Below are 13557 nucleotides of genomic sequence, written 5' to 3'. Positions count from 1 at the left end.
TTTGTATTGCTGCTACTGCTACTGCTGGTGGTGGTGGTGGTGGTGGTTGTTTTAGGGAAAGGGGTGAAAGTTTTGCGTGAGTGTGCTGAATCCGTTGACTGTGTGAGTCTGCATTAGAGAATGAAACTGTGTTTGTTGGGAGAAATGTATGAGAGAGAGAAGAGAACGCGAGCGTGGCGAATGAAGAAGATTTTTCCCGTACTCCTCCAGTGGGTGGGGGATTTCCTGTAGGGTGGCTGAACGTCGCCCCGATGAAGCTCCGAGGATAGCGCGTGCGAGTGCACGATGGTCGTATCTTCCTCGCCGTTAGCTTGTCTGGTCCTGGCGGTGTATGAGTGCGTGCGTCCGTGGTGTCGCGTGTCTGTATGGGTGGGCGCACATTTTCCTCTGCAGAAGTCCGGATGAGCCTGTGATAAGCGAAGAGCAAGTGCCAGGAGAAAAAGAGAGCGATCCGGAGCAAGCTGCTGGCATGAGTGTGAGGCGCGAATTGTAAGGAAGGAAAGTTGGCGCTCCCCATATTCTCAAGTCGTCAGTCGTTAGCCAAAAGTCGGACGAGATTGCTGCAAAATTAAAAACATCTTCGGTCACAAGCGCGCATATATAAAAAAAAAGAAAGAATAATAACAAAAATGTTTCCGACTTTATAGACTTTTACACAGATGTGTATATATTTTAGTGTGTATAGCTATAGTTAGATACAAAGTGACCGAAAGGCAAGAGCAAGGAGCAGAAGCGCAGAGAAACACAAGAGAAATTGGACTACCGTCTCAAGTTACCCCTCTTATATATTATTATATATTCTTTAACTTGGAAAATCAGCTACGGAAAAACCACCCCTTCGAGAAATTTTCTCTATATAAAATTTAGTGTAATTTTCTTCTCTTAATAAATATTTACCCACACACCCGGCGCTTGGTCCAGCAGCAGCAGCAGCAGCATAGCAGAAGCCGAGAACACTCCTACCCTACCCCGGTTTCGATCCGAATACTGGTGCCGTTTTAGTTGCCTACAGTCGTTTCCCTCGTGTTGTTTGGTCGGTTAGATACCAAGGAGTTATCCTTACATATTATCGTAGCTTCAGAGAAAGTCGTGCACCACATCTAACTCGACTCTCTTACGGTTCGGACCTAAAAGCGTATATTTCTTAGATCCTTGAACAAGGACGTCAAAATCTACACCAAAAATAATAATAAAAAAAAACCAAACCAAACCAAAACGGATTCGAGTATCGTGATTAACTCAAATAAAACTGCATAACTCAAAATCAAATCAACAGTTTCGCGAGTAAAATTAAACAACCATCGCAAAAACAAAAAATCGTGTTGATTCCAGAAGCTCAGTTAAACAGAAAAACAACATCAACAGCTCAATCTGCACTCAGCCTCACAGAAGCGTGAAGCACAATTCAGGAGAGATGGAACCAGACCGTGTTTAAAATCTATCGCTGAATAAAAAAAAAAGAGCGAGGATTAAGTGGTTCGAAAAAAAAGTGTTGCGCGCGAAATAACAACAACGTATAAGAAGTATATATCATGGCCACCGATCGACAGCTAGAGTTGGCCACAACAGGTCTGCTGAATGCAATGGATACAACCACCGGCCCACGACAGCCCATCGCCGTGGCCGAACCTCGCGGATCATTGTTCCCGCCACGCAAAATGGTGTTCTTGCTTTGAACCAGTTCTTTAGTTGGATTTTTGTTTCACTAAATAATACAACAAACAAAACAAACAACCAAATAACAAACGACTATATCTAGTGTGTGTGAAATGTTCTCCAGGAAAACATTCGAATATATAATAGACCATCTTGTTTCATTAACGAAGAACGCGACAAGAGCGAACAGTTTAATATATATAACTAAATAAATAGTTGCAAACACGCGTGTGTGTTTTTGGGCATACGATGCTGACAGAATCCAGAACCAAACGCCAGGATGAGAAAAGTACGCAAACTGGTCAAATTGTTGCAAAACGTCATCCGAAAGAAATGAGTGAAAAATTATGTGAAACAGCAAAATGGTCGGACAACTACAATGACGATTGATGGCCTCTGGGTGCCAAATCGTTAAGAAATAGAAGTTAATGCAAATAGTTAAACGTAAAGGTAAAAATAAAAACATAAATGAAAAGCAACATTTTACTCCCCCCGAAAGACAACACAAGAAATACGATGCATCACCGCATCGTGGCAGTGTTACACCCCGACGTTTAGTTTCTCGCATTTTTTACTACTGCAAAAAAAAAACCACGACCAAAACCAACAACAGAAGAACAAGTGAGAGTGAAAAATTTGCAACAGTCGAAGAAAAGTCTGAGTGAAATATATACTATCAAGTTTGAGCTAAAAACGAACAGCTACTGAGGAAGACATACAGATTAAAAAGATAAACCCAATTTGAAAGAGAAATCTCGAAAAAAAAAATTACAAACAAAAGTGCAGTAAAAACATTCTAACAGTGAAACTGATTAAGACAACCGAAATGTGCGAGAAAAGACTCAATGTAGACTAAAGCCCCGACGAACGCTAAAACTAAAGGAATTACCCTTGTGGAAACGGGGAAATTCGCCGCAACGCCGGATGACAAATGATTCTAAGTTTACCCGGACTTGACAAACAAGAAAAACGCAAAATCGAGAAGAGGCAGAAGCAAACCGAAACAATAGTGAAGCAAGTGTGTGTGTATGTGCAAAGAAGAACAGGAATACTCGGCCCCATCGGAAAAAAAAGAAAAACAAACAAACTCCGATACAGAGTATAAGAGTGTGTGCGGCGGAAATAAAAACTAGAGGAAAATAATTCACAAACAGAAAGTGAAAGTGACCCTCGCAAAAGTGAAAGTGGAAAAAAACCTGAAGAAGACAGAGAGTACGAAATACGAAACAATCGCACAGTGAGTGTGTATAGAAAACGAAGCGAGAAAAAAAAATCTTGAAACCACCCCCGGTACGTGTGTCACATGTGTGGAATAGCAAAAATACATCCCATCTAGCTCAACAGATTTTTCCGACTTCCTGTCCGCCGCGTCACCGATTCCCGCATCCCTGGAAATATCCTCGTGAATCCTTTTCCAATCCTTGTAAAAATAATAATAACACCCACAGCACACATCCAACACACAACCGAGACCGAGTCCTAGACCCGACAGAGACCGCGTGTATGGATACACTTCCTCCCTCTCTTCAGAGTCCCATCTAACATCCCCTCGACCGCAACATCCACGGCTGCTGTCGCATGTGCACCATTGCATCCTTTGGAACCCGTGTGTCACGAATGGTAGTGCACAGAGAGCAAGCAGAGCAGACCAAAAATAAAAAAAACCCAAGTCAACACGCGGCTTGTCACAAAAATAAACTCCCCGCAAAAGCTGTTTGATGCCTACCCTTTTCAACTGGTAGCAATTGTCAGGACGCTAATCAGAGTTCATGTTCGATGCAGTAGTGAATCCTTAACTTCCCAGCGTCCCTACGTCCATCCACGCACATCCGCATTCAGACAAACAAAAAAAACACACAAACAAATCCCACGTGGCCTGTTTCATTTTGTCTTTATTTTTTTTGTGTTCCTTCGTAAAAGTCCCCTGCTTCCGCGGAGTCCGTACCCGTTAGCGACCGGCGGAACATTGCGTCCGTAGTTCGTAGTTCGCGCCGCCCGCGTCCTCGTCCCCACTAAAGGTGGCTGCCAGCAGTGCTGCACTATCCTCGAATATGCCACAGGCGGAAGAAGAATATTAGCAAGGATTAAGCTGCAGCGGAGAAGAGGAAGACGCCGAATCGGTGTTGCAGTCAGAGCTTTAAGAAAACGCGCGAGAACCCGAGAACTGTGAACAACCTGTGAACCGATTAGTACAAACATCGACCCATAGTATACATATATTTATCCTAGTTAGAGCAAAATCACAAGAACAATCTCGCGAGCCTCTTGTGCGTGCGTGTGTGTGTATGTGAGTGGACGGTTTGCATATGGTGATGTATCATTCAAGAAAAACAACAAAACACAATATCAAGCCAATATAATTATAATCAACCATACAAAATAGAAGAAACAAAAAAAAGAGCGGTCGCACCTTGAGGGGTCATTTCGAATGCGACTAGGAATGCTAGACAATTCGACTACCCGTATTCCAAAATTTGCTAGTGTCGAGCGGTCGTTGGGGAATTTTCGCTGAAGACCGATCTGTCGGGCATTTCTGGAAGCGAGCTGGAAGCGAGCTGGAAGCGAATGGATCGGTTGAATGAGCTTGGAATGGGTTTCATGTTCAGTTGTTGTTTTTTTTTTCATAAATTCAATAAATGTTATTTTCGGTTCATATTTTATTTCATTTTATTTCGCCACATATCACATTCTGTTTCGTTCATCGTTGTTATCGGTTGTCGCATTTGTTGTTTCTGTTATTTCTCATCGATCATTTTTTGTTTCCAATAAGTACAATGAACGTCATTTTCAGTTCACCTTTCGTATTATTTCATTTTGTCTCATGTCACATTCTGTTCTTTGATTCTTACCGTACGTATTATTGATTATTTCGTTTTTTTTTGCTTTAGTTCCGTTGTTACACACCACTGTGAAAGATTGACTGAGCATGCTTCAGTTATTTGAATAAGTTCATGATGCGTTTATATAATACACATTGAGAGCAAAAATTGAATCAGTTCGTTTTCCATATTCATTTCAAAATGAATAAACAAGAAAAAACGAGCAATTTTTATATTCCCAATTCATCCGAAGCGAGTTAGATTGCTCGGAAAAATGCATACAGTCACTCTATTTGAATAAATATGGATAAGCTCATGTATTGCATTCGTCATGCTGTTAAGCTCCATGTTACAAACTATAGATTTGGGTTTCGGCACATTATTACAGTAAATATATTCGCTGCCTTGAACACTATTTGTTAACTGTTTGAGAATATTATTCGATACCATCGTTCAATATTCACAGCAAGCATCTTTTTAAACTGAAAACAAATTTGAAAAATAATCAAATTACAAAACTTTGGCCGTCGATCGAACAATGAATAATCTACTGAGTAAAAATAATTTTGAAAATTCAACTAGATTACTAGATATACTTTTGGAACGTTTTATCTTTGCCAACAATTAGGCTTTAGTTCCGACAATCACTTTTTTGTTGGTAGGCTGACCAAACACCGTTTTGTCTCATATTCCGAGCACTTAAGCATCGATGGCCATTAAACAGTGTATCATTATTCATAATGGTACTCTTTCGCGAGAATAATTTGATTTTTGGATACGATAGAGCCTTCTTTTGCATTTGACTACAATAAATTTGATTAAAAACACATATTTATGGTGAAAAACTAAAAATATGTTTAATCACTTTTGTCTCAAATTCCGAACACCATTTTTGCCACTGACTCAAATTCCGAACTTTTTTACCTCAAATTCCGAACAGCAAAAATGCATTTTTTCCAAAAAATCATAACTTTTAAACTACTGGACCGATTCATATATCAAATTAAAGTCAATTAGCTAGTCTTTTTTGGAAAAATGTTATGCTTGCAAAATAATGGATTTTGCTTTTGTAATTATTGATTGTATTTGTTTGTTATAGTTTACATGGTTTCGGGACGAAGGGCGCTAAATCGGTATCGATACCTGTAAATGATGTTAAAATTAAGTCTATAACCCAAAGAATGTCAGGGTATTGAATATTATTTATAACATTAAAGTTCAGTAAATTCACATTTAAAAATGAAGTGTTCGCCATTTAAATCGTGCGTAGAAACTTGATTCATATTCCGAACACTAATTTTTATGAAGATTTCTGCATGAAATATTATCTTATTTCATCCATTAATTGTAGATTCTTACCATTTCTAGCACTTAACATGAAAACAATAAATAAAATAGTTGAACAAACTACAAAAACTGAAAAATTAACGATGTTTGCTTTTTACAGAATTTGCTAACGCAAACATTTTATCGTTGGTTTTGACTGTCACTTTTTTGCAAATGTCTAATATTATAAATTATAGGCTGTATCGATAGCTGTAAATGGTGTCGAAATGAAGTCTATACCTCAAAGAATGTCTGTATTTTCATTATTCAATTATCTATAACATAAAAGTGTTGTAAATTTACATTTAATAATGAAGTGTTCGGAATTTGAGACAAAACGGTAGTTCAGGAATACAAACGGGACACGCAAACAAAAAAAAAAACATTTACAATATTTTTTGAGGAATTTTGTTGAGTGAACAAAACCAAGTAATATTTAGATGCTGAAGAGATTTTGCGAAGGAGATTATCATAATCTTTGCAAGTTTTATCATTAAAAGGCATGGCCGGGTAAGGGAGTAAAAAGTGCCCCCAAACCAAATCACCAGCTGTATGGCAAATATTGTATAGGATATTAAATAAGAAATTTTGGCGGTTTATTTGAACCCTTATGTGGTTTGGCGTAGGATCTATAGTGAAAAACGTACTTTTTCGTTTATTTCACACCATCTTCAACAGTTTCGAGATAGAAATTTGAAAAAATACGAATGTTACTAAGGGGTATCAAGAAAAATTATGAAAACAAAAATTATCAAAAATTGGAGTACTAAAATATATTGAAATTTTGAAAAAAAAAATCGGGATTTAGAGATTCAGTACTACTTTTCTAGATATGTGTGATATATTTCAGATTTTTTTCAGCGTTGCGCGGTACAAAAAAAAATTCTTTTATATATTTCCAGAGGGTCTGGATAGGTAAGGGAGTAAAAAGTGCTCCCAAACCAAATCACCAGCTTTGTGGAAAATATTGTATACGGTACTAAATAAAACATTTTGGCAGTAGTACCATATTTGAGTCCTTATTTGGTACACCATAGGATCTGTGGTGGAAAATGCACCTTCTCGTTTTTTTTCACGTCATTCTCAATAGCTTTGAGACAAAAATATGGAAAAAATACTGAAAGTACATCTAACTATGGTGAATCGATCAATATTTTCAAACAATTTCTTCATCAAAAAATCAAATGCTAAAATAAAACTAATTTTTTTTTTCAAATTAAATTTCTTTTTTTTATTCTGAGATTCAGTACTATTCTAGTTTGTATTCAAATTTCTTCTTATATCTATTTTAGGTATATGTGATTTTTTTCAGATTCTTTAGAGTGTTTTTCGGGGTACAAAAAATATATTCGGACATTTCGAAATTTAAAAAAAAATTACTTTAAGACTCACTTTTGTTCTAATTTTTATTTAAATGCATTTTTTTTATCCCATTTATTTATTTTAAGGCTCATTAGCATTTTAGATGTAACAGAGCCGAATTTTAATCGTGTACATGTCACATGGTTATCATATCTATAATTAGCACATTACACAGTTGTCATTCGCCAGTATTCCTTCTATACCATTGCATATGGTACATCTACACAGTAGCCATTTAGGCGTAAGAGTTTTCTATCTGTTCTTCCATTATCCAGTTAGACCGGACAGCGGAGACAGTTGATTGATCATTGTTGAGTTATTTATAGAACAGTAGCCCGATGTTTCTTGCAGAGCAGAGCAGTTGTATGGATGAATCGAACTTATTTCGACCGTGGATCGATCTCCATCGCTGATGATTGTTGCGTGGACGTAGCTATTCTGTAACAACACAAAGATGGTCAATGGGGGCCCTGAGTTTTGAACTCACGATCGATCGCTTACTAAGCGAACGCGCAACCAATGTGGCTACGGAGACCCCCCTTTTAAATGCATTCGTATGTGTTGTTTTTTCCATATGTAGCGTTTTTTTTCTTGAAGTTTTAAGAGTTTAATAATATATGTTTTGGCCTTTGGGCATTTTTGATTTATTTTGAATTTAGAGACCCAGTACTGCTCTGATATTTATTTCAATTTAGTTTTTTATATGTCTAAATTTTGTCGGTAGAGCATTGCGGTGTACAAGGTTTTTTTTCTCATATCTTTAAATGTATGAGATTATCTTTACATTGGATTTAGATGTTTTACCAAAGCAAAAGTCAGCAGTACGATAGAGCTCCGTGAGAAAAAATAAAGTCATTGTGGAAAGATAATTCGGATTAATGAGAAGAACACTTTGAAAAAACAAATTATTTTTTTTTTAATTTTAATCTTACAATTGAAAACCACGAATACAATAAAATAATCGATTTCAAGAAAATAAAAATAATAATGCAGACGATGAAGAAAATTATGTTTGCCGCAATATGCCGTTCTACGCATAGGTGTCCCATGTTACTTTTTGACAATTTTCACTTTTCTTCATAAATCGATGTTTTTATGCCTAACCTTCCGGAAAAACACAAGAAAGTAATAGTTTGTTCCCAGCTTTTAAAAAAACAACATCAAGCTCAATTGTCCCATGTTGATATTCTTTTCATAACTGCCCAACCATATATTTTTTGATGATCCATATCAAGTAAATCGGTTCATGTACAATAATTTTACGTCACGCTTTCAGTAGGGCTAATGTACTCATTTCTGGTTTGAAAGATCGAACTAATTCGCAAATAAATAAAAAAAAAGTTTAAAAGAACACGTGTATACCTCGTTACCGAATGCCTAAAAAAACGAGATTTATATTCTGCAAAGTATTGCAGATCACTCCCTTCTTCATAAAACGATGTTTTTATGCATAATCTTTCGGAGAAACATAAAGAAACTTATTGTTTGTTCCCAGTATTTCAAAAACAACATCAAGTCCAATTGTCCCATGTTGATATTCTAGGCATAACTGTCCCACCATGAATTTTTAAGCCTGTAACCAAGATTGATTGATTCAAATGAGGGGATCTCTTCATATTTCATTGAACAATAGTTCTCTAGTTACAAAAATCCAGTGTATTGCTAAACCGAAATGCTTAAAGATTCTGGTAGACAAATATGCTAGAAAACTTTGAATGCGTTTTTCTCAGTTGCTGATTTTGGAGCATGGGACAACTATGCGTAGAACGGAAAAATTGCACCACATGTAGAAAAAAAAAAATCACATACGAGCGCATTTAAGTAAAAATTAGAGCAGAAGTGGGTCTTAAAGTAACATTTTTTTTCAAAATTTGTAAATGCCAGAAAATATATAACATTTTTTTGTACCGCATATTTGATTTTTTTTTTATTATTACATTTTTTGATGAAAAAGACGGGTGGGTAATGTCGGGGACATAACCGGAGTGACGTAGGACTATACAAAGGGGACAGCTTTTGTTAAATAAATATTTTAAATATATTGTTTTATTTTCTTCTCCTACGTGAATACCTACCTATCTACCTAAAAAATGGATTAGTTTACTGTATGGTTCTGAAAAGGTGTTGTGTTTTTGTTATCATATTCTCATCTTGTTCGGTTAAACCTTCCTGTTTACCTATTGCATTTGCCACTCGCCACAGCTTTCAGTTTCTTCCCATCCAGCTTGTTACATGTTGTTCAGTAAATTACATTTAATGCGACGTGCCGGAGAAACACTCAGTGTCGCATTGGAGGCGATTTTAACCTGTAATTGAACATTTCCGATGACAGTGGTACAGTGTCGACTTTCAATGTGGGGTCATAATTTGGACCCCGAACTCTATGGTCACAAAAATGTCGCATTACAGGTCCATCCAATTATCTAAATGTAGAGCTAAATATAAATTACTGTACTTTCAATCTAGTAGCAATTTAAGGATTGGTGAAAATTGAATAATCGGGAAAGTCTCCAACCATCAATAAGCTCAGAACAACTGCCAAATTCACATACTCATCATATCCTGGTAAACAAATCATGAAAAAAAATCAATTTGTGTTTTATTATTATTTTGGATATTGTTTTAGAAAGCATTGAACAGTATTTCCCAAACTCTTTTTTGGAAGGTTTAATGGCCCTGAAAAGCGCCTTGTTTTATGGAATGGTTCCAATTTAGAAAACTTAGTACTCGTGGTTTTGAAAAAAAAACATTTCGAACGCCCTCGATGCCGCCTTGTTCTGGATTTGCCACCAACGCAGTTTGTACAAAGAACAAACTTTCTTCTTCTGCTACCTGCTGTCGTTTTGCGATTGCGTTTGCCACTCGCCACTCGCTGCAACTGCCTATTGTTGTCTTGATGTCCACCGAACCGAATGTGGTCTGTTCTGTGGGTTTTCTTATCGTCGCGAGCAGCTTCGCCAGCCAACACGATCACTTCGGCGGCCGATACTATATAACGCCGACTAGGTGGACTGATGCACTGGTACTAACGCGCTCGGCCTAGGTACCCTTGCAGGGAACTCCAGATCAACACGGTTCGAGCGGGATTTTGCCTTTCCCTTCACTTTTCCTCCTTTACCATGTCCAGACATGGCTGCTTGGGTTGGTTTGTTGATGTGTTGTGATGCGAACCGATGTGGTGTACGGTTTGAATGAGAATGATCGTTACGGCAGCGGAGCGGGGATTTTTAAGCTGACTGGCTGGCTCGAGAATTACGCATGTGTGCGACTGCGACCAATGTTTCGTTCATTTTTTTCTTTTTCCTTTCCAATCGTGCTTCATTCTATTTCGCTGCTGCTCTGGTTGCCCGTTTTGGTCGGTACGATTTGAGGAGCACAAAATGGACCAATCAAAAATGGGCACATAGTGCATTTGGACAATGCTTGATATTTCACAATTATTCAATTATTTATCTCAAGAAAAATTAAATGTTATTCGTTATGATAGATGCGTAGATATATTTCCTATCAATTGATGCAAAAACCTTTGCGATCTGTTGAGAAATGCTCGAGTTATAAGCGTTCCAAATCTTGCATTTTTTCCTACTTGTTCAGTGCCTAGATTTCCATTTCACCCCCTATATCTTCCGGTTAGACGTAGTCCTACGTCAAAATAGTTTGAAGATATTTATCAATACACCTTAGTAAGATGTACTTTCAGTATTTTTTCCATATTTTTTTCTCAAAGCTATTGAGAATGGCGTGAAAAAAAACCAAAAGTTACATTTTTCACCATAGATCTGCCAAAATGTTTTATTCAGTACCCTATACAATATTTTCCATACAGCTGGTGATTTGATTTGGGGGCACTTTTTACTCCCTTACCCGGCCAGGCCCTTCTTCAAATTTCAGATCAAAATTCCGTTTGAAAATTATCATAGCATTTATACCATCACTTTTCTGTTGTTTGTATATTGATCAGCGTAGAAAAAAGTAGAAGGGTCTGAGCCTAGGAGCACGGACGGGAATTCTACGTAGGACCGTGACTGTTCAGAACAGTTGTTTTATTTTAATGTAATTCTTTTTATTTTTCAGAAATCTGTTAGTTTAACACTTTTGTCCAAATAGTAGCCCTAGCTTCTGGCAGTAAGTTCAACTGTCTAACTGAAAATGATGAATTGATGAATATCAGTGTCACACATAACAGGGTGGAATGGTATTTGAAGTATATGTGGATCGGTAAACAAAAGAAAATTATATCGTCATTGATTACATTGAATATGAAGTTTGTGGGAAAGAAACAAAAAACAAGTTGATAATATTTACGATTTCGTGATATTTTGAAGTAAAATACACATGAAATCATGAAGTTGCTTTATTTTCAATGGATAGCTATGGTCTTGTGATTTCTTTCCATTGCCTTATTCTTATTATTAGTATTGTTCTAAGCCTTAGAATCTATAGGATCAGCAAGACATTTTCTGTGAAATAATGTTCGTTTACAGACTATCACAATCAAATCGTATTGGTTCTACTGCTCAATCTATCATAGAAGAAATTATATTCATAATTCTCAATGATTAGAGTCATGAAGATGACATTTCGTTTCGGCGATGTTAAGCCGATCTCAATAAGTCCTCAAATGATAATCGCTGCCATCCTCCTAGTATTGAAATCATTTTTCGCTATACAATTGCCCATGTTGCCCATGTTGCCGCGACCCGAAAGACACTCGCTTGTTCTCTATGTTCGTCACCCCGTCATATACCCCGTCAGAAGACATTCGCTAACTAGACTATCTTCAACTGGACTTATCTATAACACGTTAACTGGGCCTTTTGCTGTTTTGCAGTCCAGTTAGCGAGTAAAATTCGATAATTGTATAGATTTTCCGGCCCCATTAACGTACGATCACTGTATGGATGATACTTTCCTCGTTGCTTTGATGAAATCTTGCATTAAATTTGAATGATGGATGAAATCTTGCATTCGATTACTTCAACATGTCGAAGAAGGTCTTGCTAATTTGTTTGATAGAACGAATTATTGAACACAATTTTGTGTTGCATACAACATTCATGGGAAGTTCAAAAAAAGAATGCATAATATATGATTTACCTTCGCATCCTCTCGCAAAACATACCTCTTTAATTTGTTAAATTGCTCACTAGTTTTGTTATTTTCACTGTTGATGCCTTAGGCAAAAAAAAGCTGGATAAATTTGCCGTCTAATGGTATGTATTATAACATATATCGTAAGAACGATTCTGCGTAATATGCATTTGAAAACTCCTCATAAACGTTACATTTTTCGTAGAGTGACCCCCTATATAGAAGTCAAAGACGTAGTCCTATGTCAAAAAAACCTTTCGAATGGTGCTGATACTTCCAGGCAAATACCAAATATTATCAGTAAGCTTCACTACAATCCTTACAGTCTAGAAATTTGTTTTTCTATTCCGAAAATATTTGCCCACAACGATTTGCAACTGGTACGAATTATTTATTCCACCTATTGTAATCTATATAAACAGGAATTATTTTTACTAATGCCACTCCGGAATGGACTTTAGTATAAGATTGTTATGTTTCTCCTAGACTAGCCTTTCATTTCTCAATGTACTCCAACGCAGTTTTAAGAAATTTAACCTCCAGTATTTCATCTGAATCAATTAGTTCCACGTGAAGATTACGTCCCTCAGAAAGGATGAAAAGATTAAAGAATATGTCATTTTCTATGGAATAGTTTTAACGTTCATGACTATTTTTTCTGCCAACGGATGTTGACGAATGAACGGACAACAATTTACATACCAAACGAATCGGAAATTCTCTGAGAATTGTTTGATATGTTATGCATTACGATTCCCTAATTCATAGATGGTTCAAATTAACAACATTTGGAAGCATACCCATTTTCTCACACATTTGAATTTAAACTTCTGTGCCTACCGGCCTATGCTTCCTATACCGAGGAGCGAGTGGATTATTGAGGCTTTTTTTTACTGTCACCCTAGCTGAAACTCTTCATGATTTTTTCATTGTTACTAACCACATTATTTCTTTTCATTTCTCTAAAACTACTCCAAAAAGTGATATGAATTTATGATATGCTGTTGTTTTTAGATGCATTACGAGCAAATACTATAACGGAGTTATGCCATACTATATCGGACAGAGCTTTTTGAAAGTTATCAGCCATCCCACCCGACTTTCATTTAAGATCGGTCAAATCGATTTCTGTGGAATTGACAATGTGTTTGGAACAATAGGGAACTTCGAGTGATTTTGAAAATGGTCATTAGCATCGCATGTACGGTAATCTTTTCATAGAAAAAAGGTACAAAAACTAACGGAATAAAATCATTTGAAATCTGCAAATCCACAGTAACTTTTGTAGCGCAATGTTGAGACA

The 13557-nt window shown here is 36.8% G+C and overlaps 1 protein-coding gene and 1 long non-coding RNA gene across 3 annotated transcripts in view; both read left to right on the top strand.

Annotated features, from left to right (window-relative positions):
- Nucleotides 1-13557, top strand: part of LOC129777322 (uncharacterized) — a 294287-nt gene that overhangs the window by 37219 nt on the left and 243511 nt on the right. The window lies entirely within an intron of this gene.
- Nucleotides 631-13557, top strand: part of LOC129777309 (homeobox protein prospero) — a 248256-nt gene continuing 235329 nt past the window's right edge. Inside the window, exon 1 of one of the 2 annotated variants that reach the window (XM_055783543.1) lies at nucleotides 631-2946. The gene's annotated coding sequence lies outside the window, so the exon portion shown is untranslated. The remainder of the gene's footprint in view (nucleotides 2947-13557) is intronic. The other variant, XM_055783535.1, reaches the window with a different exon arrangement.

The sequence above is a fragment of the Toxorhynchites rutilus genome, chromosome 1, assembly GCF_029784135.1.
Source record: "Toxorhynchites rutilus septentrionalis strain SRP chromosome 1, ASM2978413v1, whole genome shotgun sequence".
Lineage (NCBI taxonomy): Eukaryota > Metazoa > Arthropoda > Insecta > Diptera > Culicidae > Toxorhynchites > Toxorhynchites rutilus.
Note: the sequence above shows the minus strand (reverse complement) of the source record. Positions and strands in the feature narration are given on the sequence as shown.